This window comes from Fistularia commersonii, chromosome 12 (assembly GCF_037954325.1).
Source record: "Fistularia commersonii isolate RoL2024-O1a breed Wild chromosome 12, RoL_Fcom_v1.0, whole genome shotgun sequence".
NCBI lineage: Eukaryota > Metazoa > Chordata > Actinopteri > Syngnathiformes > Fistulariidae > Fistularia > Fistularia commersonii.
In genome coordinates, this window is record NC_141295.1 from 10,312,908 (window position 1) to 10,335,941 (window position 23,034).

Consider the following 23,034-nt stretch of genomic DNA (forward strand, 5'->3'; position numbering starts at 1 on the left):
ACCTTGAGCATTGGGTGAGAGTGTGATGTGATGAGCACATTAATGCTCATAATAAACCTTTGTTTGACTCATTTATTGTTAAGGCTGTCAGGAACCAAAATGCCAAAATAAAATGTGGAGACAAAATGCAGACAAATGAAGATACTAGTAGTGTCAGGTGGTATATGTAAATTTGAAGGTAAAGATATGCCGAATCATCATTTCCCGGTGTCCTGGCAGCTCAGTGCTGGCCCTACCATGGACCTGGGAATACCTGAAATATTAGGAAAAAAAAAAATCGTCAACTGTACAAAACTGTAAAAAGAAATTGAGCGAAACTATCTGGACGACTAGAAAGAGACAGAGCAGGAAGCGCAGAGGCGGAGCGGGAAAAACCGCGAGGACGTGGAGTGAGAGGCGGCCAGCGGGCCGAAAGAGTGACAGGGTGCAGTCCTGAGAGAGACGGAGCTGGAGAGGGAGTGAGTGGGTGATGGCGGGAGCAGCGTCGGCTAAGTTGTCTGTCAATCTGGATGTGATTGGCACCCGAGGGTCCGATGTGCCATTCTTAGCCCACTGGCTCTTCCTGTCGGGATGTAGGGCAGAGGGTCACAAAGCCGTGTGATGGACGTGTGTGTGTGTGTGTGTGTGTGTGTGTATTTGCAGGACTCAGCAGGGCAATCCTACGTTCAGTGTAGAGGTGAGGTCTCTTGTGGGTTCCACTCCTGCTGACTGGACCTTAACTTTTGACCTCTGACCTGTGACATTTACACTGTCAGCAAAGCAGCCTTTCAGCTGAATTCCACATCCAGCTGTTTATGCGTAAATTAGTCGGCGTATTTACGTTTTGGGTTATTTATATTCACAATTCATCCTCATTGTTACTTGTCATAATGTTGTTTTCCATTATTTCTTTCTCTCTCCACTCACTACCCGTCTCTGTGTTTGTTATTCTTCACATTTTAATATTAGAATCTTTTTTGTATGGAAAATATTATGGGGATAATCATGAAAAGAAAATTTTGCTCACAATTAAGCTTCTCGCGAGGGACATGAATTTAATACAAAGCGCAAAGAAAAAAATACAATTAATTGTATTCTATAAACACACATATTCGATCACTAGAGGCACCGTCACAGCACTTCCTTCTGACTGTTTGGATTTACTGCGGGTTCTCCGGTTTCCTCTCACAGTCCAAGAACATGCCGTCAGGTTATTGGAGACCCTAAATTGCCAAGATGAGCGATTGAGAGAGCGAACGGTTGTATGTCGATATGAAATGTGAATTGGAGGGCGAATGTTTGTATGTCACCGAATGTGACCCTGCAATTGACTAGTGCCCCTCGCTTAGTGACACCCCTTTAACCCTGGGAACAGTATAGATGGTAACGAATTAATGAATATCCGTTACAGTTGAACAGTGGAATAGATGTTCCACTGTCAGCTGTAGTGCACGATTTCTTTCATATTTTTTAATCGATGCAGCTTAACAACTGCAACGGCTGTCGTGCGAAGACGACAGATTCGCCCAAGGACACCTCGCTTTAATTACATATGATAAATGTTGTGCTTTTGTGAGAAAAAAGGAAAAAAATAGATATTGCATGCACGCACAAATCCACTCTAATGAGAAGACGTGTCCATCCAGAGCTTTGTTTGTATGTACGTGTGTGTGTGTAAAAGTGTGTACGTGTGTGTTCATGTGTGGGCATCAGTAGGGGTTTGTGACTAATGGAGTCATAACTGATGCTGATTCAGGATTACTGCTGATTGCAATGGTTGGATACCACCCTAATGACTGCACAAACGCACACAAAACACCGCACGCAAGCACACAAAGCATACACACACTCGCCTCCCCTCTCGTTCATACACACACATTCTCATTTCCTGCGTGCTCTCACAGGCGCACTTAAGCACACAAACCTCCCATTTTACTAATATGCTCACACAGACATCTCCCAATCCATCCTCTCTTGACCCCACACCCCAACCACCCCACACACACACAGACACACACACACAGACACACACACACAGTGTGCACCTCCTTTTCAGTGCAATCATTGATTTGGCTGACATAATTTCGTGAAATTACAACATGACGTCACATCATAACTAGGTCCTCTTATCAACCCCAGCCAGTTTTATCCTTCAAACCAATCGCTGTGGCCTCCGGGCACATATAGCTCAGACTACTAAGTGTGATGTAAAATTACTTATGGTTAATGCGCTCTTGTGGATTGGTTATATATAAATACATATGTATATAAGCACATGTCATATAGAGATATGCAATCATTCACTGGGTCATTCACACATCTGGGAAATTTAGGGTCTCCTATGAAGATGATGTGACTTTGGGATCGTCTGTTGGAATCAAACCGAATCTTTGAAACGCTAACCCCTATGGTGCCACATTGCCCCATATGTACATTTATACACACACTCACACATATTTATATTCTCACACATGCTGATATATGCTTGTGTAAATATATACCGGAGGTCGACTCACGTCGCAGTTCTGTCTTACAATGTTGTACAATGCGGTTCCGGCACAATGTAACACGATTTTCGCCGCAAGTCAGAACTGCCATCAGAAGAATCTGACTTGAATGACATATTGAAGGGCAGAAAGTGTCAAAAATATACAACACAAACGCCAAATGTAAACAAAGGCATCTTCCTCCGATGGCATTGCATGACAGCATACTGTATTTGTCCACTTCGTTCCCCAACTAGTTCCTTTCTAAATAAATCTATAGTAGATGGCAATGTAACCCCCAAACGCTGTAGGTCAAGGACGTTGTAAACAGAGGACTTCAATATATATATATATATATATATATATATATATATATATATACAGTATATATATGTAGAGTGGGGCAAAAAAGTATTTAGATTTAGTCGGCCACCAATTGTGCAAGTTTTCCCACTTAAAAAGAGACCTGTAATTTTCATCATGGTAAATTTCAACTAAAAGAGGAAAAAATCCAGAAAATCACATCATCTGATTTTTAAAGAATTCATTTGCAAATTATGGTGGAAAAGTATTTGGTCATCTACAAACAAGCAAAATTTCTGTCTCTCATAGAAATGTAACTTCTTTTGTAAGAGCCTAAGACCTCCACATATTAGCTGTATTAAAGGCACCGGTTTGAACTAGTGATTAGAATAAAAGACACCTGTACACAACCTCAAACAGTTACACTCCAAACTCCATAATGGCCAAGACCAAAGAACTGTCAAAGGGCACCAGAAACAAAACTGTAAACCTGCATCAGGCTGGGAAGACTGAATCTGCAATAGGTGAGCGGCTTGGTGTAAAGAAATCAACTGTGGGAGCAATTATTAGCAAACGGAAGGCATACAAGTGATAGTCACTTCGATCTGGGGCTCCACACAAGATCTCACCCCGTGGGGTCAAAATGATCACAAGAACGGTGAGCAAAAATCCCAGAACCACGCAGGGGGACTTAGTGAATGACCTGCAGAGAGCTGGGACCAAAGTAACAAAGGCTACCATCAGTAACACACTACGCCGCCAAGGACTCAAATCCTGCAGTGCCAGACGTGTCCCCCTGCTTTGGCCAGTACATGTCCAGGCCCGTCTGAAGTTTGCTAGAGAGCATTTGGATGATCCGGAAGACGATTGGGAGACTGTCTTGTGGTCAGATGAAACCAAAATAGAACTTTTCGGTAAAAACTCAACTTGTCTGGTTTGGATGAGAAAGAATGTTGAGTATCATCCGAATAACACCATACCTACTGTGAAGCATGGTGGTGGAAACCTCATGCTTTGGGGCTGTTTTTCTGCAAAGGGACCAGGACGACTGATCCGTGGAAAGAATGAATGGGGCCATGTATCGTGAGATTTTAAGTGAAAACCTCCTTCCATCAACAAGGGCATTGAAGATGAAACGTGGCTGGGTCTCAGCATGACGATGATCCCAAACACACGGCCCGGGCAACGAAGGAGTGGCTTTGTAAGAAGCATTTCCAGGTTCTGGAGTGGCCTAGCCAGTCTCCAGATCTTAACCCCATAGAAAATCTTTGGAGGGATTTGAAAATCTGTGTTGCCTAGCGACAGCCCCAAAACCTCATTGCTCTAGAGGAGATCTGCGTGGAGGAATGGGCCAAAATACCAGCAACAGTGTGTGAAAACCTTGTGAAGACTCACAGAAAAGGTTTTACCTCTGATTGCCAACAAAGTGTATATAAGAAAATATTGAGATGAACTTTTTATCTTGACCAAATACTTATTTTCCGCCGTAATTTGCAAATAAATCCCCTCTGTCTCACATAGTTGAAGTGTACCTATGATGAAAATTACAGGCCTCTATCATCTTTTCAAGTGGGAGAACTTGCACAACTGGTAGCTGACTAAATACTTTTTTTTTTTTTTTACCCCACTGTGTGTGTGTGTGTGTATATACAGTTAGGCCCAGAAATATTTGGACAGTGATACAAGTTTTGTTACTTTAGCTGTTCCTGAATACATTTTCAGGATACAATTATATAATCAGTATGGGCTTAAAGTGCAGACTCTCAGCTGTAATTTGATAGTATTCACATCCAAATCAGAGCAAGGGTTTAGGAATTACAGCTCTTTAATAAGTACCTACCTCTTTTTAAAGGGACCAAAAGTCAAATTGCACTATTTGCAAAAAAAATAACAAGGCTGCATGGGCTCTTCCCACAGTAACCGGTCATCATTTAAGCAGTTGAAAGGTCTGGAGTTGATTCCAGGTGTGGTGTTTGCATTTGGAAGCTGTTGCTGTGAACACACAACATGTGGTCAAAAGAGCTCTCAACGGAGGTGAAACAGACCATCCTGAGGCTGAAAAAAAGAAGAAATCCATCAGAGAGACAGCAAAAATGTTATGAGTGGCCAAATCAATTTGGTACATTCTGAGAAAAAGAGTGCACTGGTGAACTTGGGAAACCAATGGAAGACAACAGTGGTGGATGATGGAAGAATCCTTTCCATGGATAAGAAAATCCCCTTCTCAAGTGACCAACACTCTCCAGGAAATAGGTGTATCAGTATCTAAGTCTACCATAAAGAGAAGACTTTTTGAGAGTAAATACAAAGGATTCACCACAAGGTGCAAACCATTAATCAGCCTCAAAAATAGAAAGACCAGAATTGACTTTGCCAAAAAACACCTGAAGAAGCCAGCCCAGTTCTGGAACAGCATTCTGTTGAGAATGAGATGTGACTAAGATCACTTTGCGAGTGCCATTTACCATTAACCTCCGCTCTCTTATTGTGGCTAGTGATTTTCCTCATTCTTTCATGTCCTTTTTCCACGTTTCAGGTGTGCTTCCTCTGCTTTCTTTATTGTCACGGGTAAAAATTTTCTTGGTCGAGCGCCGATTAATTCAAGCACCCATTCGGCTGATCGTGGAAGCTTGGAGAAAATGCAGACCTGCGTTTGAACAGCTATTATTGTTCCTTGCTTTGCTTACATTACTCCGTGTTATTATGTTCAGTTAACTGGGTGCCTTCTATCAATGCGGGAAGCTAGTTTTCATTGCCTTTCATGGAAAATAGCTCTTTGAAATAGAATAGAATTGAATAGGCTTTATAACTACTTAGTACTTGGGCTTTTACATGAAAAATATATTGTAATACACAACAACATTTCAATGATCAACATGTTGATAGTACAACATAAAACACTGCAAATTAAATATACATAATCATCACAATAGACCTTAGAGGTCAAATGGACAGTAAACATGTGCAACTTTGTTTTTCCTTCTAGTCTGCACTCAACCTTTGTTCTTTGATGGATTGATGGATTATTTTAGATTCAGTTGTCGGTGTACCTGGTTACTCTGTTAATGTCGGATCTTACCTGGATGTGCTTGGTAGGGAGCTCTGGGGCCAAACAGGGTAGATATTTAAAAACCAATTTGAGCAAAAGAAAAGTCGATGAAACTGCCAAAATCATGTCAGTTATACTTTTCTGGATTTAGACTGTAGTAAGGTGACACAGTTGTCATTGCCCTCTGTCTGATAGCAAGAAGGTCCCTGGTTCCTGTGTGAAGTTTTCATGTTCTACACTTCCTCCGGGTTCTCTGGTTTCCTCCCACAGTATGAAAAGCAAGCAGGGCTTTCACTGGAGACCCAACATTGCCAAGACGCTTGAATAAAAGAGTGAATGGTTGTATGTGCCTAGATGCGGCCCTGTGATCAACTGGCGACCGGTCCAGCTCTCGCCCAAAGACAGCTGGGATCCCCTCCAGCAATCCCGCAATCTTCCGAGCAGGCTGAGTGGTATAGATAATGAATGAATGAATGAATGAATGAACATCTGACAGTAATGCCAACAGTTGGGCTTTCAGATCCTGGTTTTACAGCAATGAGATATCAATGGATATCCATTGCAATGCCTGAGCTCAAACTGCCAAGGGAAAATATGAAAAAATAGTAACATACATAAACACTTGAGTTGCGTGAATAGGTTTCTTATTAATTTAAAACAATAGATGTTCATTTTTTTAAGCATTTGGATAGTCTCTTTTTGTGTTTTTCATATTTAAGATGCGGGACTAGGGGGCTCAATCCAGTGACCTCTTGTATTTCTTCATTATGCAAAACTTGAAAGAGAAGATGGAGGAAGTGAGCTCAGCTGGTGGTTTGTGGAGCAAACCTTTGAACAGTCAGATATTTCTGCTTGAACTCTCATCTTGAATCTGTTGCATTCTGGTTTTATTTTTTTCGTTTAAAAAAAAAATATTTTTTTATTCCCAGACATAGATCACCATCTTACAAAAACAAACAAAGACTTAAAAAAAAAATGATCAAAACAACCCACCAAAAAAGTACTCCTTCCAAATCAAACGACAGGACTGGGAAAAATTGCATCTTCATTTTTTTTTGTCCTCTATACTTCTCATTTTTTTGAGAAAGACCTCTTCCTGCTTAGAACAATTGTCTGCTGATTCTGAGGACTGAGATGGCTGTATCAGCCAAACACCTTCCAACCTAAATGAGACGCTTCTCCATCAGCCCAACTGATTTGTGAGGGTTGCATGTATGCTACGTGTGTGTGTGTATGTGTGTGTGTGTGTGTGTGTGTGTGTGTGTGTGTGTGTGTGTGTGCGCGGGCACATGTTTCCAGCTCCCTGTGAGATTTGACAATGTTCACCGTCCATGAGAGCTTCTGAAGTTTCTAAATCAAGTCCTTTATGAAGTTCTGCCGCTCTGGGCAGACCATTAACATTTCATGTCACCCCAGCTCACTCTCCGTCTTACTCCTGTGGGGACGGAGAGCAGAAAGTCTGTCTTTAAGAAATCCCCTCTGCAGAAGCAGACCACAGCGGCCAGGTTTTTTTTTTTTTAATTTTTATCTTTTATTTTTTTGCCTCATGTGGTTTTATTATTCACTAAACACAATTTAAAGAGTGGACAAACAGCTGTTGGACCAAACACCGAGGCCCCTTTTTTCCGCAAAACGAAATTGGTGAATCGGAGAATGACTACAAAGCTCGTAGAGGGACAGATTTGTTTTTTTTTTTTTTTATATATATATATAAATATATATATATATTATTTTTTTTAATCAGTACAGCGCTGGAGGGGGACATTTTTTCCCTTAAGTTTCATCACTTTCCCAGACTTTATAGTCTCTTTCTATCACTGTGTCCTCACTCTTTTAACATTCAACACTCACTTGTCAGTTCTGAGGAGCAGCTTGCCTTAAGTATCGGGATTCAGCTTGTAAGCACATCTCATTATCCCCGTTTGTGCGTGTGTGTGTGTGGGTGTGTGTGTTTGTGCACTTCATACGATTGTAGAACTGACTGTGAGAGTGAGTGAGTGAATGATGGGTGTGTAAGCCCCCACCCCACCACAAAACCCCTCCCTCTCTCGCGCTCCGTTTGAAATAAAGCGACAGATAATCGCAGGGCTCTGGCGAAGCGAGCTCATCTGAGCGCCAATCGATATGAGCGCCATAGCTTCAAAGCAACCCTTCAAAGAGGAGAGATATAGCCATATGCTCTACGTGCTCCATGTCTGTGTGTGTGTGTGTGTGTGTGTGTGTTTGAGAGAAACAAGGAGGGAGCCAGAGCAAATGTGTGAAGAGAAAGAGAGAAAAGAAAAAAAGACAGAACAGGGAAACAAAGGGAGAGGAGAAACAGAATGGGGAAGTCTATCTGCACTGATGAAGAACTGTTTTCATTTGGTAGCAGGCATTATCATATCACAGCTGACGTGCAAAGTGCTTGTGATGCGACTGATGTCGCCATTTAAATTGAACAAAACTATTGTCTTGTTTGCTGCTAATCTCTTGATATTATGGCCCTGTCATCTTTTATTCAGTAAACTGGCAGCAGCTGTGGCCTTTGTTGGGAAAACGGGCTGGGTAGGACACATATGCTTGTGCCACACACACACACACACACACACATGCACACACTCTTTGTCTTATACAAGAGTAGAGTTTGAAGACTGAGAGTTAATGCACGTGTCGGATGTGAGTGCAGTATGAAGACAGTGGGAAGCGACTTCCCAGGGCGCAGAGACAATAGGATGAGGAAGTAGGGGAGCGAGAGAAGGGGCGCACAGTTATAAAGGTGAGAGAGGAGAGACATTCAAGAACCGGTGGTATCTCACACCATCTCACCTTCTTCTGAATATCAAATTCTGAATATCAAAAGTTTAGTGTTTCTTTTTGCAGTACGTTAAAAAAAAGAAGTTGTGACTGCCTATAGAGCCTGCGTGTTTGTACTTGGAGATGTGACATATGCTCACTTGTCTTGAATGTGTGTGTGAGTGTGTGTGCGTGTGTGCGTGCACGTGTGTACGGATCCATGTGTTTAATTAGCCGAGACACACAGGTGTAAAACAGTAATTAATGACAATTGACTGACTTCGTTTTCTCAACCTGAACTTTTCACCACATCACTGCACTGGGTTACATATATCTTGCATTTTCAAGTGTATTTATGCATGTGTGTATTTGGGTGTGGTTTGTAGGACATCTTTACATGCCTTTTGGCAACATATACATATACATATATATATAAACAAGAAGCAAGCAAAGTGTATGGACACTATCATTGCAAATGTCACCATTCAGCTACTAAAACACTCATTTAGCTTATAAATGTTCTCATTATAAATGAATCACAAGCTGCTTTAGAGCAGGCTGAGCACACAGTAATCGTTTGGCCAACATCCAGAGTACACACGCAAACACAGCCACACTCCACACGCACACACAAACACACACATACACACACACACACACACCGATTCTGACAGAGATTGAGAGCAAGTGTCCAAAAGCCCCAATTACCTTCACATCTAATCTAAGAGAACAAGCTGGAAAGCTAATTAGGCCCAGACGTGGAGATTGGAAACATTCATATATACGAAGACGTGGCGCACCGACACACACACGCGTGCAGGGGCGAGGGGTAGCATTTTGGTGTCTTTGATAATTAATGTTTATAATAAAGTTGTTATAGGAATTACTGCTGTCAGAGTACTATTACCATAAGGCGTGATTACAACCTTTGAGCCAATGATCTTTATTGCATCATCAATAAGCCGGTATAATTTAGTGATCACGGCGTCGACCGGATTGATTTAAAACTTCAGCCCTCCGTTTGAATGGCATTAGCTGCATGTAAACCTCAATGTGTCATTAAGTAAATGGAATTACTTTTCTTTTTATTAATAATTAAAGGGCTGCCTGTCATTTCTTGTGTTATGTGAATATGCCTGCTGATGCTCTCTCTTTCTCTCTGACTCTCTGTCTCTCTCTCTCTTGTCTGTTGAGATGGCAGTGATTGGGCAGAGTAATTAGACCTAATGAATATGTCAACAGCTTGGCTCCTTCTCTCTCCATTAAGCACAACTGGATTAGATTTACTGTGCTTACTCTAACAACTTAAAGACTCCATCAGTAGGCTACTTCCCTCCCGCCTGTGCACACACTCGTGGCAGACACACACACATACACACACACACACACACCGACTGGGTTAATTCAGCAGATCAATGGCCTCCTGGTCAATGTGTCCTTTGGGAGGGCAATCTATCTGCCCCTCACTGATGAAACACCCGGACCACTTTTTAAGTGAATATGTGCGCTTCACTGTGTCGATACATTTGTGCATGCTCGTTGCTATTCATTTTTATTTTGGTATTATGATATTTCTTTTGTTTTAATTTTGCCACTTATTTTTACATCTGGGTCCCCAACAGTTTTGTGTGAACGGACTCTGAATATAATTTGTAGTGTTAGTAGTTGCATTAATTGATGAGCCGTACAATGAAGTTATGGGAAAGTGTAGTGGAAGCTAGATTGAGAGCAGAAGTCAGCGTGTGCAAACAGCAGTATGGCTTCATGCCTGGAAAGAGAACTACATATGCAGTATTTGCTTTGAGAATGCTAATAGAGAAGTACAGAGAAGGCCAGAGGGATCTGCATTGCATTTTCGTACACTTAAAAAAAGCAAATGACAGGGTGCCAAGAGAGGAACTCTGGTATTGTATGAGGAAATTTGGAGTAGCAGAGAAGTATGTTAGACTGGTGTGGTGTGCTGTAGGGGTAATAGAGAAGTTCAAGCTGAAGGTGGGACTTCATCACAGATCAGCTCTGAGCCCCTTCTTGTTTGCTGTGGTGATGGACAGGCTGACAGATGAGGTTGGACAGGAATCTCCATGGACCGTGATGTTTGCAGATGACACTGTGATCTGTAGTGAGAGCAGAGAACAGGTTGAGGAAAATCTTGAGAGGTGGAGGTATGCTCTGGAAAGGAGAGGAAAGAAGGTTAGTCGCTGATAGACAGAGTATATGTGTGTGAATGAGAGGAACCCGGGTGGAACGGTGAGGCTACAGGGAGTGGAGATCAAGAAGTTGGAGGATTTCAAATACTTGGGGTCAACAGTCTAGAGCAGTGGAGAATTTGACAAAAAGTGAAGAAATGAGTTCAAGCAGGTTGGAATGTGTGAAGAAAAGTGTCAAATGTACAATGCGATAGAACACTATCAGCCAAAATTAAAGGAAAGGTGTACCAGACAGTGGTGAGACCAGAGATGATGTACAGCCTAGAAACAGTGACACTGATGAAAAAACAGGAGGCAGAGCTCAAGGTTGCAGAGATGAAGACGCTAAGGTTCTCTTTGGGAAAGACCAGGATGGATAGGGTCACAAATGAGTCTATCAGAGAAACAGCACATGTTAGATGGTTTGGAGAGAAGGTCAGAGAAGCCAAACTAAGATGGTTCGGTCATGTACAGAGGAGGGAAAGAGAATATATTGGTAGACGGATGCTGAAACTGGAGCTGCCAGGTAGGAGGTCTCGAGGAAGACCGAAGAGAAGATTTATGGAAGTAATGAGAGAGGATATGAAGATAGTTGGTGTGAGAAAGGAGGATACAGAGAATAGGGTTAGATGGAGAAAGTTGATTTGCTGTGGCGACCCCTTAAGGGAAAAGCTGAAAGGAGAGGAAGAATTTGCATCAAATAGTAATAGTAGTTGCAGTGATAATAACAACAACAACAACAATAACCATAGCCTTCACCGTAATCATCCCCATCTTCAGCACAATAGTGATAACACGAATGAAAATAATTACAATAATAATTATCATTATCATCACAATAACAGCAACAGCACAATGATAGTAATCATCATTGTCATCATCTTCAGTTTAATTATCAGCAGCAATGTTTTCAGCATATATGATGATTATGGTTATTGTTTAATAATAATTTTATGAATGTGTAATATTATTGTTAGCAACATTATTGTTGATTTTATTGCTATTATTATTAAATAAGTATAATAATAATAATAATAATAATAATAATAATAAAAATTATTATGATAATCATCGTAATAATAATAATGATACTATAATAGTAATAATAATAATAATGATAATAATAATAATAATAATGATGATATTAGGGTGGCATGAAGGTTCTTGGTTTGAGAGTGAGAGTGAATAGTAGTATATTGTATTAAGTTGTATGAACTGTTTTATGTCTCTGTATGGCGTGTGAATGAAGTTTAATAGTAATGATAATAACAAAAACAATAATAATAATAGAAATAAAAAAATCATCATCATCATCATCGTCATAATACATACAAAGAATACATTAAATACATTTGTTCTGGATTTCCATGATGGTTTTCAGGCTATTCAAAGATGCTTCCCAAAGTTACAGACATTAACAGAATAAAATGATGTAAGGTAGACAATCCTGAGCCTGAGGAGCGCCAGTTTGAACAGGTGGGTTTCGAGTAGTGCCTTGAAGGATGGTAAAGGGTCCAAGTTCATGCTGTGCAGTGGCAGAGAATTCCAGAGGTTTTGTGGCAGGCTCCAGTGACGGGGGCCAGGAGGTCACACTCTGCAATGTTGTTAGTGTTGTTGTTGTTTGTAATCCGCCAGGATTCACCGGACCGCATAAGACATTTAGAAATATTCACCAATGCGTGCGTTTGCATTTTGCTTTTTTTTACGGCTCATGTACTGCTGCCAGGATCAGTAGTATGATGTAGAGTCAGAGGCTGGAAAGAGAAGACAGAGACAAACTTGTGCCAGAAAACTACTATTTTGAGTGCAATCCTTGGCATTGCTTAACCGTTGTCTTGTAAAGCCTGTATCTGCAGAGGGAGAGGAGGAGATGACTTCATGTTGTACTGCTTCCAGAGATTCTTCAAATCTACGCAGGCTATTTCCAGACCATTGTTTTCTTTTTTCCTTTTTTTGTCTGTTTTTGTTGAAACTCCTGAGGTTGCCTCATGCACAGATCTTCTAAAGCGCAAATTTGCGATCTGGCTTTCCACTCTCCTCTCCATTTACATGCACACATTGACAACTATAATTTGATCGAATATCTCGGTACACGGGTAACGTTGTAAATGCTTTTTATCAATGGTTTCTAAAATGAATATCTAAAGTGTGCTAAGGTAATTGGCATGCTTAATCCTTCAGATTATTCACACCATTTGAATAGCGGTTGATCAATGTATGCAATAACAATCAGCACCTAGCGAATGCATCTCACTGAAAAATGCAGAAAAGGCATTCCTGTGAAATATGAAATCCACTCTCTTGGAATCTGGCTTGCTCTAAATTTTAAATTCTCTGGTGAAATGTCTTTGAAAGTTGTTTTCTGAAAGTAACCCATATGGTAATGTGTACTAAAGCTCCTTCTCTATGTTGTCATTTCTCCTTCTGTCTTCCCCCCCTTCCCTCCTCCCTGTCTTTTCGCTCCTCACAGTTTGACGTGCCGAAGTGCTTCTTTAGGTAAGAGCCTCGCTTCGCACTCGCCCTGCTCCAAATTGTCTGACTCCCGACCAATAACACCTAACTGTGTGTTTCCCAAAACAACCTATACCTTCAACATTTACTTGACAGCATGTTGCCCATCAATCACAGTAGACAAGACATTACCATACGATTACTTCACGATTGGAATTGCACAAAAGTTCAGCTTCGACATATCTTCATGAAAAAATAAACATGTAATGAATGCGTTATTAAACAACCAGGCTGCACTTTGGATCAGTGGTTGGCGCTTCCGCCTCACTGCGAGTTTCATTCCCACAGGGGGTCTTTCTATAAGAGTTTGCATGTTCTCCCATGTCTGCGTTGGTTTCTGCACGAGTTGTCTGCTGCGATTCATTGGAGACCCTGAATTGGCCAGATGTTAAGAATTTGTGATATTTGTGAGGTGAACCTCTCGGCCAATGACAGTCAGGATAGGCCACAGCACTCCCCCTCAAACATTGGTGTAGGCACAGCAGTGTAGATAATGAATGAATGAAATAACCAAAGAATTATGTAATGTGTTTATTTTTACGTACAGCCCATTTGATTGAAAAATATTCAGCTTTCGTGAAAAATAAGGAACTAGTCACGAGATTAATTCCAAACTTTACACATAGGGAGTGAAAATCCGAAATGCATTTGATATAGTATATAATATAGTTAGTTTTTTTAAGATAGTATTTGATTTAGATATTCTTGCAAAGGGTTTAAATCTATTATGAGGTGTTGACTAAAAATGAGACGGCAAAAAAAGAGAGAATCCAAAAATCCCTTACAATAGTAACAAGCAAGGCCATCGCTGTTTATTTGTGGACGAGGCGTGAGCTTAAGTATATCTCGCGTTTATTACTTCCAGGCCGAGTTGCTCAATACTAATAATATTAGCTGTCTCACAATACTGTCAAAAGAAAATTAAATGTGCAACACTGTCACACAATTGGGCTGCAGGTTGTGGCTGAGCATACAAGATAACTGCGTGTGAAATCTGTGACTGCGGTGTCGACTGTAACCAAAGGCAAACGCGCAAAGCACATGCTTTGTTATTGCTTTGTTGGTTTTTGTTTCTTTTTATTATTATTGTGCTTGTTTGTTGTATCGCTGTATTAAATCTCTGACTCGCCCCTTCGGGCATTTTTTTTTTTTTAAATAAGACAGCGTAATTATATTTTACCTTTATAATTTAACAATGAATCCCGACATGAAACGCAGCCAAAATAAATAAACGTATAACATATAAACTTGGAAAAGGGGCTTTAAGCTTTTTTTTTTCCCTTATTCAGAAACCACTGAATGAGGGAGACCACACCAGCTTGGTTCCGCGTTTGTTTTTAGCTCTGTTAAATGTTAGCACAAGTAGCTTAGCTCTCTGCTCCCAGACAATCCCACTTCAAGGATATGCAGTCACTCTGTTTCCTAGGATTCACAGACTTCCCTCTGGGACTGCACCGGCCGCCACAGTCGGACAGCAGTGTGAGCAATGACGGCAGCACCAGCCCGAGTCCAGATCAGCCTGCTGCTCTGCAGCTGTGCAAAATCTAGACAGCAATTGGCTGCTGGCATTAGTACCTGGTCTGACTCAATTTAGAGCTCAGATTGTAGGAAGTTGCATGACAATGTGACCAAAATCGACTACGCCGTGCCATATCTTTATTCCTTTTAGCATTTACATAATGCTCAGTTACTTAGTACGTTGTTTATATTTTTAGATATTGGTTGATTTTGTGACATTAACCCCTTACAAACATAAAATAAGCCATATTAGAATGCCAATAAACAAACATCACACTCTCAATCGTTTAAAGCGCCTGATGTGACTGGCAGAAGGAAATGTGAAGGTAAACCCTGTCATCCGAGGCATGACAATACCTTAAATCTCCACAGCATCCAAACACTCACTGAAAACAGTGACTACACCACCTTTAGCGACAACAATGACAACAGGGGCAACAATAACAACAGGAGTAATTATGACAATAATCATAATAAAAACAATAATAATGATGGTTATAATATTAGTAATAGTGACAGTATCAATCAACTATCTGTATTATTGGTAGTGGTACTATCACTATTATTATGTTTTTAAATTTCCCCACTGTGGGACGATTATTTGTTTCTGTTTGCATCATGTTCCAACAATGCATATGAAAATTGTGCTTTTGTGCAATTGTGTGTGCATTTGCATGTGTGTGCATGAGGTCAGCTCTATGTTTCTGTATCTTATCTCTGTTCTTGTGTGTATGGTTACCAGTGTTTGGAGGGGGCTCTGTTGGAACCATGTGTAGCGCCTCATTAGTGGACACAGTTTGGCTAGTGGACGAGCAGAGACTCTCTTGGGGCATAAAGTAATATGTTAGACTACTGTTATACCATCTGCCACACTGGCCTTTCCTTGATACTGATTACTGATTTTAGCTCCTTTTTTACACGCATTCATCTTTCAAGTACTTGGAAAATAAGGACACTTAATGTTTCATGATGCATTTTCCATTTTTCTTGTGTTTTTCTGAAGAGAATGCAGTTTTAGAAACATGCTACATGTAATTGACAGTTATTACCGGTCATTTACTGAACATTTTGACCGTTAACTCGACAGGATTTCAATATAAAAAAGGTTCCTTATACTCAGCTTTTTGTTGTTATATGAAAGTATATCTTGTTTTTCTGGTTAAAGTTTTTCAAGGAGCCGTTACCAAGCAATCCCACGATTTATAAAAACTTGTGTATTTGCAGGAACTGATCATTTTTTTACTGAGTCATTTATCAAATGTTTCGGTGGTTTTGCAAGACCTTGCAATTTTAAAGAAAAAAAAGGTCTGTAATCGTCTGGCTTAAATCCGCCTCAGTTTAAGAGTCACGGCATTTTTTCAATTATGTGCCGATTAGAACGGAGAGGTTAAACTTAATTATATAACCTGATAGACTTAGGGCTACAGGCTTACCAAATATATTAATTTGGGGAATTTTTAAGTTCACACAAGTCTAAGGTTAAGGCAAACTGAAGAAGGAGGAAGATCTTTGCAGGGTTGCTTTCCAAGGTTGGCAGCTGCTATATTTTTTTAAAAGTAAAATTATGGCGCATTTGTTTACAATCCGATCAACATCTCACCGGTTGCAAGTAGAGGAGGAACTCTGAGTGAAAAACTCAACCAAAGAGAAATCGCTGCCTTTTCAGAATTTTGATGGCAAGGGAGATTAATTGGGAATTAAAAACAAATAATAATCAGCTGTAGTCCTCTTTAGTGCGACTGCTCATTTTTTATTGCAGCCATCTGAAACGAAGCCAGTGGCTGGGCTCTTCAGTACGTCTGGCAGGAAAACGGGCTTTATTCGTCTGTTTTAGGAGGGGTGGCCTTTTCAGATGAGGAACCGCGACTTGGGATTTTTGTCCCTTGTTTCTAAAGGGTGAACTGCTGTTTGCTAACATCATAGTGTACCGCTTAGCATTGCTCATCCTCAGTACGCCATAGTAGATCAAGCTCCCATTTGCTTCTAAATGAATGTAGTTTTGTAATCGCAAAAGTCTCGTGGAGACAAACAGATAAATGTGCATCAGGGCTAAAGGTTAGATTATTCCTGATTTGCTGTGTCAGTCAAGTCATATTTTATTTATATTACACCAAATCACAACACAGTTGTGCCATAGCACTATTCATTCAGAGCACGTCTCGACCAAACACTTAAAAAGGAGTCACAGAAACCCAACATTCCCCCTTGCCGTCAGTTGCAGGGAAATCCTGCTTTTTACAGGGCCAGAAATGTTTTAGAAATCAACGGGGGCGGCTCTCTGTCTCCAATATTTGGTATAGATAGAGAAAGTGAAAGGGGAGGACAGGGATATAATGTAATGGTGGGATTTAAACAAGGTGTGTTGGTGGTGCAAGGTGTCGGAGAGACCTGCACAAATGACCTAATAATAATAATAATTGTGCCCCTGACACAGTAATAGCTGACATGATACAAAAACCCCTTTAATATTCATAAAATAAATAACAAAGGTTGGACATCTGGCAAGACCACTGCAATAGAGCAAGCCATCCCCCCTGAGGGACCTGCAAAATGAGAGCCCAAGGATTCAGGAGCAGATATGAGGCTACTATCATGCATTGTTAAAGGGACACAAGTGCAGACAGGATAGGAAGAATAGGAGGACAAGTGCATCGTGGAATATTCCTCAGCAAAGTAACCCTATGCTAGAAAAACCAGGGGCTGGCCCAGCCTGGACTATCAGATTTCTCACTAAAACGATGTTTAAAGTCTATTCCTAAAGAAATGACGCGAGTCCGCCTCACCTGATAAAGGTTGGATGATGGTGCCACAGAAGAGGACCATGATAGCTGAACTATCTGGCTCCTGTTCTGCTATATTTGTGTAAAAGGGAAACCGCATGACAGAACATATCGCTGGAACCGAGTGTAGTGACGTTTGTAATACAGTAGGAATTTACAAGACGGTTTTATGCACAAACAACAACATTATCTTTATTCCAATCTGAAAGGGTATCAGAGGCAGTGGCCTGCAGGAGATTTATCTCAGCTGGATGAATGATCCAAAAGTTATCTAGCACTTACCAAATTGCTTCACTTTGTATCAGTAGAGATAAATTGTATCCATTCTAAGTAAATAATCGTCTTTCTAGAATGAATCAAAGTAAGTGATAAGCTAACTTGTTGCTCTACAGAAAGACTGGAGGAATTGAAAGTGAAGAACTATCTGAATTGTTGATAGCACATGAATCTTTTATTATTATGGTCAGCAATGACTCAAAATTACAGTGAGGTGCGAACTTTTCTTTACGCAGGATGTCAATCCTCTGCATGGTGCAGATTCACAGTGTGGCGGAAGCTTTTCCAGCTATATCACAGACCTTAAAAATGACTAGGTAGTGTCTCAACAAAACAGACATAGGAATTTAAAGACAGTTCGACTCCATGTTGCGTTTCAGGAGCAGTTGGCACTTTGAACCCCAGATGGTGATATGATGTGACTGAAACTGCCAAGTGGGCCACAGAGAGAAAGCGAGAACTTTTTAATAACTCCCAAGTATCATTTTCCGGTCGGATGTGAAGATAAGCAAAGCACTTAGCAAAGAGGCTGCATCTGTGTGAAGGAGCTGCTGGCTATCTGCAGACAAAAAGCACATTAGCCACGAATACGTCTCTGTCTGCCACAGGAGGGCATCCTCCACGGATGGTGGTCCACCTTTCGGCTCTGCAGCGCCTGCCAAAAGTTCCACCACAGGGTCTAGAATGAAATATTAGTCCAAGGTCAGCAAAAGCCAAAACAGACCTACAGACATTGGAAAATGTCTTTTGGGAATGGTTTTTTTTTTTTTTTTTTTTTTTTCGGAGGGGGGGTGGGGCATTGGCACCAATCACTATAAAAGAATGAAGAATGGATTTCAACCCAAGAAAATTAGAGGTGAAACTCAGCACTGATTCCAGACTGAACTGCTGTGGGGCATATTGCCTCCGATATGTGTACGCCTGAGATCACTTCTCCCCCAAACCCCCTCACGAAACATGAAGTTGTTGTCCAATAGTTAGTTTGCGCACCTCTGGGCCGAAGATTTAGGACTGAAGGGGCCACGTGTGTGGCCAGCAATGGCTCAGAAGTCTTGAGGTCCATATCTGAAGACCGAAATCACCACCGATGATTAGCAACGAGGAAAAACACCAGAACAATGCGACACAAAGTGATCTTGCGGAAACGGATGCTACCATACATGTACTGAAAAGCAAACTTTGGCTGACTCACCTTTGTCTTACTGAAAACAGAGCTGCCTCCGAATAAACAAAGACCTTTGGATCTACTCAAGGTTCAGTTAATGTTTTAATTTAACTTAATTCGATATATATATATATATATATATATGTATATATATATATAATATCCTGTTAAAATGTGCAAAATAGGCTCTGTTACTTAAAGAAGTGAGGTTCTATACCATAGTTTTATATTCAGTTTTAGACAAATTGAGCAAAAAAAACACTGCGTCTTTCATAGGAAAGCAGGAGACAGGGGGAATATATGCACCGTTCTGGACCGAGCGCTCCCTGCAAAACATAAGGATGCCATCTACAAGCACATTCTTGTCTTCTAGCTCCCCCCTGTCGCCACAAGCAACCAACACTGAATGGCTCCACTGTTGCCAGGAGATCTTCGAATGGCTAAGAGTCTATGACCTTCCGAAAGAAAACAACAAGAGCAAAATTTGAAAGTAATTACACTTTCTGTCCTCTCTACCAGCTGGCAGTGAAGAAAAAGGATGCACGAAATATTATTAAACTTTTTAAGTGAAGAGAGGTTGAGAAAGAAGCTGGAGGAGAAATTAATATATATCAGTAATATATATAGTTGATTTATATAATATATATTAATATATATCAGTATACTTTATACTATGTGTGTAAATTGAATACATCCAAAGGCCTCAGAGGAGCCATAATGTAAAATCTACTTATATGAATTTAATTGGTGATAAACCGTCCCGTGGTGTGACACAAATGGGATACATATAAGTTCGAAATGCTAGGTTAGTTATACCTCCGTCTGCAGCTTTGCATATGAAAATAGTTTATACCACAATTTCAATATTCATTGCTTATTTATGCCTCTGAACATAATTATGCTGCTGATTTTTATTTATTTTTTCAGGCCCATTTGGAACATTAGGAACATTAAAGCTGAAAAATACCATGATTGATCATGATATTGAGAGCAGGCTAACGTGCTAAATAAATACGGCGTGCCGTTGCAGCTTCAGCCATCCATGCAAGTCAGGGCAAACCGAAGTTGAATCCACTGAAATTCCTCTTCCAAATAATTGATGGTGGGGCCAACATTTCAATCATTTGACATGCAGAGGGTCGAGACAGGAGCCCAGCTGCCGCGGTCCGTCTATTCAGATCTAAAAATCTCTACCGAACACAAAGCTTTTTTTCAGATATTAAATTTAATTTAGGGTGTTATTACAAAAATTAAAAGGAAAAAAAATGTATTTACTTACAAGAATGCCTGTCACCATCCGGTCTTTAAATACACTGTGCAATTTGGAACAATGTGTGGCTGTTTTTAAATGTGTCGTTTACAAAAAAACAATACCGCGATGGTCCTTGGCTCAACAATGACCAAGAGCCTGTGTGTGGAGCACATTGTCACTCCCAATGTGCGAACTGTGAAGACTTTACGAATTGTGAAGGCTCCCTTACTGACACATACATACATAGACACCCTTTTCTCAGCAATTTTCGCTGAACCTGAAGCGTCATGTCCACATTAACATCAATATCTATATCTGAACCAAACCTCCATGAAAGTGATGATTGGATTTTCCACATCTCTCTGTTGTAAATGCAAAATCACGTTCCTCCACCAATGCCGCAACCGAAAATTTCTTCAGGTTTGTCAAAAAATGATGAGAAAGGGGTGCTTAATGCATCGCTATCTGACACAGGCTTGGGAGAGAAAACATGTAGCTCTGCGTGGAGGTTGTATGTATCGGTTTGGTTCCTCCCCACAGAAAAATGCTTCATTGGAGACGATAAAATATCTTGGACATGTGAATGAGTGAATGGTTATGTTTCTTTATACATGGCACTGTGATCGACCAGCGACCAGTCCTGGGTGAACCCCGACTCTCGCTCTGTTACAGCTCAGATATATACACAAAATTGCACGTAGGTGTATTTGAGGAGTATCTAGCTATTCCAAGAAGGTGATATCTTGATGGACTTATGCATTTTTGTCAAATTCAAGACAGATTCCTCATTTTCATTTTGTGAAAGGGAGCTTTCTTTTGCCGGTCTTGCTGGGATATATGCCCCCTAGAGTGCCCGTCTAATTAATAAAACGTAATTACATTTTAAGTGGTCCCTTACAATCGGAAATTGGGAACCTGTAATTACCTCAACTTTACCCACTATGTTGGTTCACAGCAGGGTGCGGGGAGAAAAAAAAATGCAAGTTGCTGAAGAAGCATCGTTTACACAAAGAGGTGCAAAGAAAAGATCTTAAAATATCTTACTTGAGAAAAACAATGACATATGCCAACTTTAGCTTTGGTTGCTTTAAATAAAATAGCGTTGTCTCTGCAGCACATCATTTGGGTCACGTTCTGCACCCGCCGTCTAATATGGAAAACCTCCTGCAGCAAGGAAACACCAGTCTCAGCTTGATTTCCTGCACATCAACCAGATATAAATTTTAAGTCGTTTAATGAGTGTTATTGAAGGAGAGTAATATGTTAGAAGTAATTGATTACAGGTACTTTCCCAACATTTTCTCTATTAAAAACCGTGTGAAATATTTCAATTCTTATCCTACCATCAATTCAAGTACTGACATGTTATTGTTTTTTTTTCCGTTCTTTGTTGAGTTTTTTGCACTAATGGACATCAGGACGGAGAAGTGGATTTCTCCTGTCACTACTTTTCTGCTTGTATGAAAGTGTGTGAGTGTGTGTGTGTGTGTGTGTGTGTGTGTGTGTGTGTGTGTGTGTGTGTGTTTGGTGAGCATCTGCTGTCATCTTGTTGGAGAAAAACGAGGTGCATATAAGTCATCCAGTGAGAGGTAGTCACTAATGGGATAGAGGCTGCTCCCTCTCCGCCATCCAAGCACACAACCTGTCCACACACAGTCTCCCTGAGATGCTCAAAGATGCACACACACACATATACACACTCACACACACACACACACGCACACACACACACACACACAATTCCTCAGGCATGAGCTATGGCCTTATTACTCACCTAGGTTCCTTGCAGCCAGTGTCCTCCCATAAAAGCCAAACACTATTCTTATCCAACATATGCTCCTTCCATTCATTCATTCATCCATCCATACCTCCATCCATACATCCATCCATTCACTTCGCCCCATATTTCCTCGGAGTACATTCAGCCCCATCTCCTTAACCTTTTTCCCATCCTTCTCTCCACCATGCTGTTCTTCTGATTACCTCATCGCTATTTTTCTCAACACCTCCTCCTCCTCCTCCTTCTCTTCCTCTCCTCACCAATTCCCGCTCTCCCCACCTCCTGCACCTGATTCCTAACCTGCATTAAAATAGCCTCTTCCGCACCTCTTCACTTGCATATAGCACTTACCTGATTTACTTAGATCTCTCACTCCTTCTCCCCCACATCCTCCTCCTCCTCTCTTTCTGAGCCAATCCTACCTTAACGTGACCCCCTCCATCCTTCTCCTCTCTTTTCCTTTCATTTACTTTCCCTCTCTCTCCATTCTCTTCTCAACTTTCATCACATGCCTCTCCACTTGATCTATTAATCTCTCTGTGTTCGCACTCCGTCTTCCTTATCCCCTTGGCTCCATCCCTCCCTCACCCCATCTCTCCATGCTTCCTTCTCAACCTATTTTCTCCAGCCTCCCCAGCTTCAGCACCTACAACCGAAGCTGTCTAGACTAGCAACAATATATACAGTGTTGCTGTGCGAAAAAAAAAAAGTGTGGCTGTGAGGAAAACACCTCGAGAAGTGGGTGTGGATACAGTGAGGGTTTGGGGGCGAGGTCGGGGTGTTTAAAGAGAAAGATAAATTGTATCGAAATGTAGGGTGGAATTCACGGGAGGGCGCGAAGATATCGCACAACGGTTCTTTTTGGCGATCTTTGTTTTAGAAAAAAAAAAACAAAAACAGGGCTTTCTTGAATCTTCCAATCCCCCAAATGTGTCAGTTTTCTCTGTCTCCCAAAACCTCCTGTCATTTACCGGGTC

At 40.9% G+C, this 23,034-nt stretch overlaps 1 protein-coding gene and 1 long non-coding RNA gene across 2 annotated transcripts in view; one reads left to right on the forward strand and one right to left on the reverse strand.

Moving 5' to 3' along the window:
* ptprdb (protein tyrosine phosphatase receptor type Db) overlaps positions 1-23,034 on the forward strand; it is a 159,447-nt gene that overhangs the window by 17,197 nt on the left and 119,216 nt on the right. The window contains exon 3 of the mRNA XM_086156972.1: positions 13,246-13,271. The gene's annotated coding sequence lies outside the window, so the exon portion shown is untranslated. The remainder of the gene's footprint in view (positions 1-13,245; positions 13,272-23,034) is intronic.
* Positions 18,128-20,340, reverse strand: LOC147228757 (uncharacterized). Its single transcript, XR_015106882.1, has 3 exons — positions 20,305-20,340; positions 18,851-18,925; positions 18,128-18,539 (listed from the first exon to the last, which is right to left on the reverse strand). It is a non-coding gene; the product is annotated as an uncharacterized LOC147228757 (long non-coding RNA).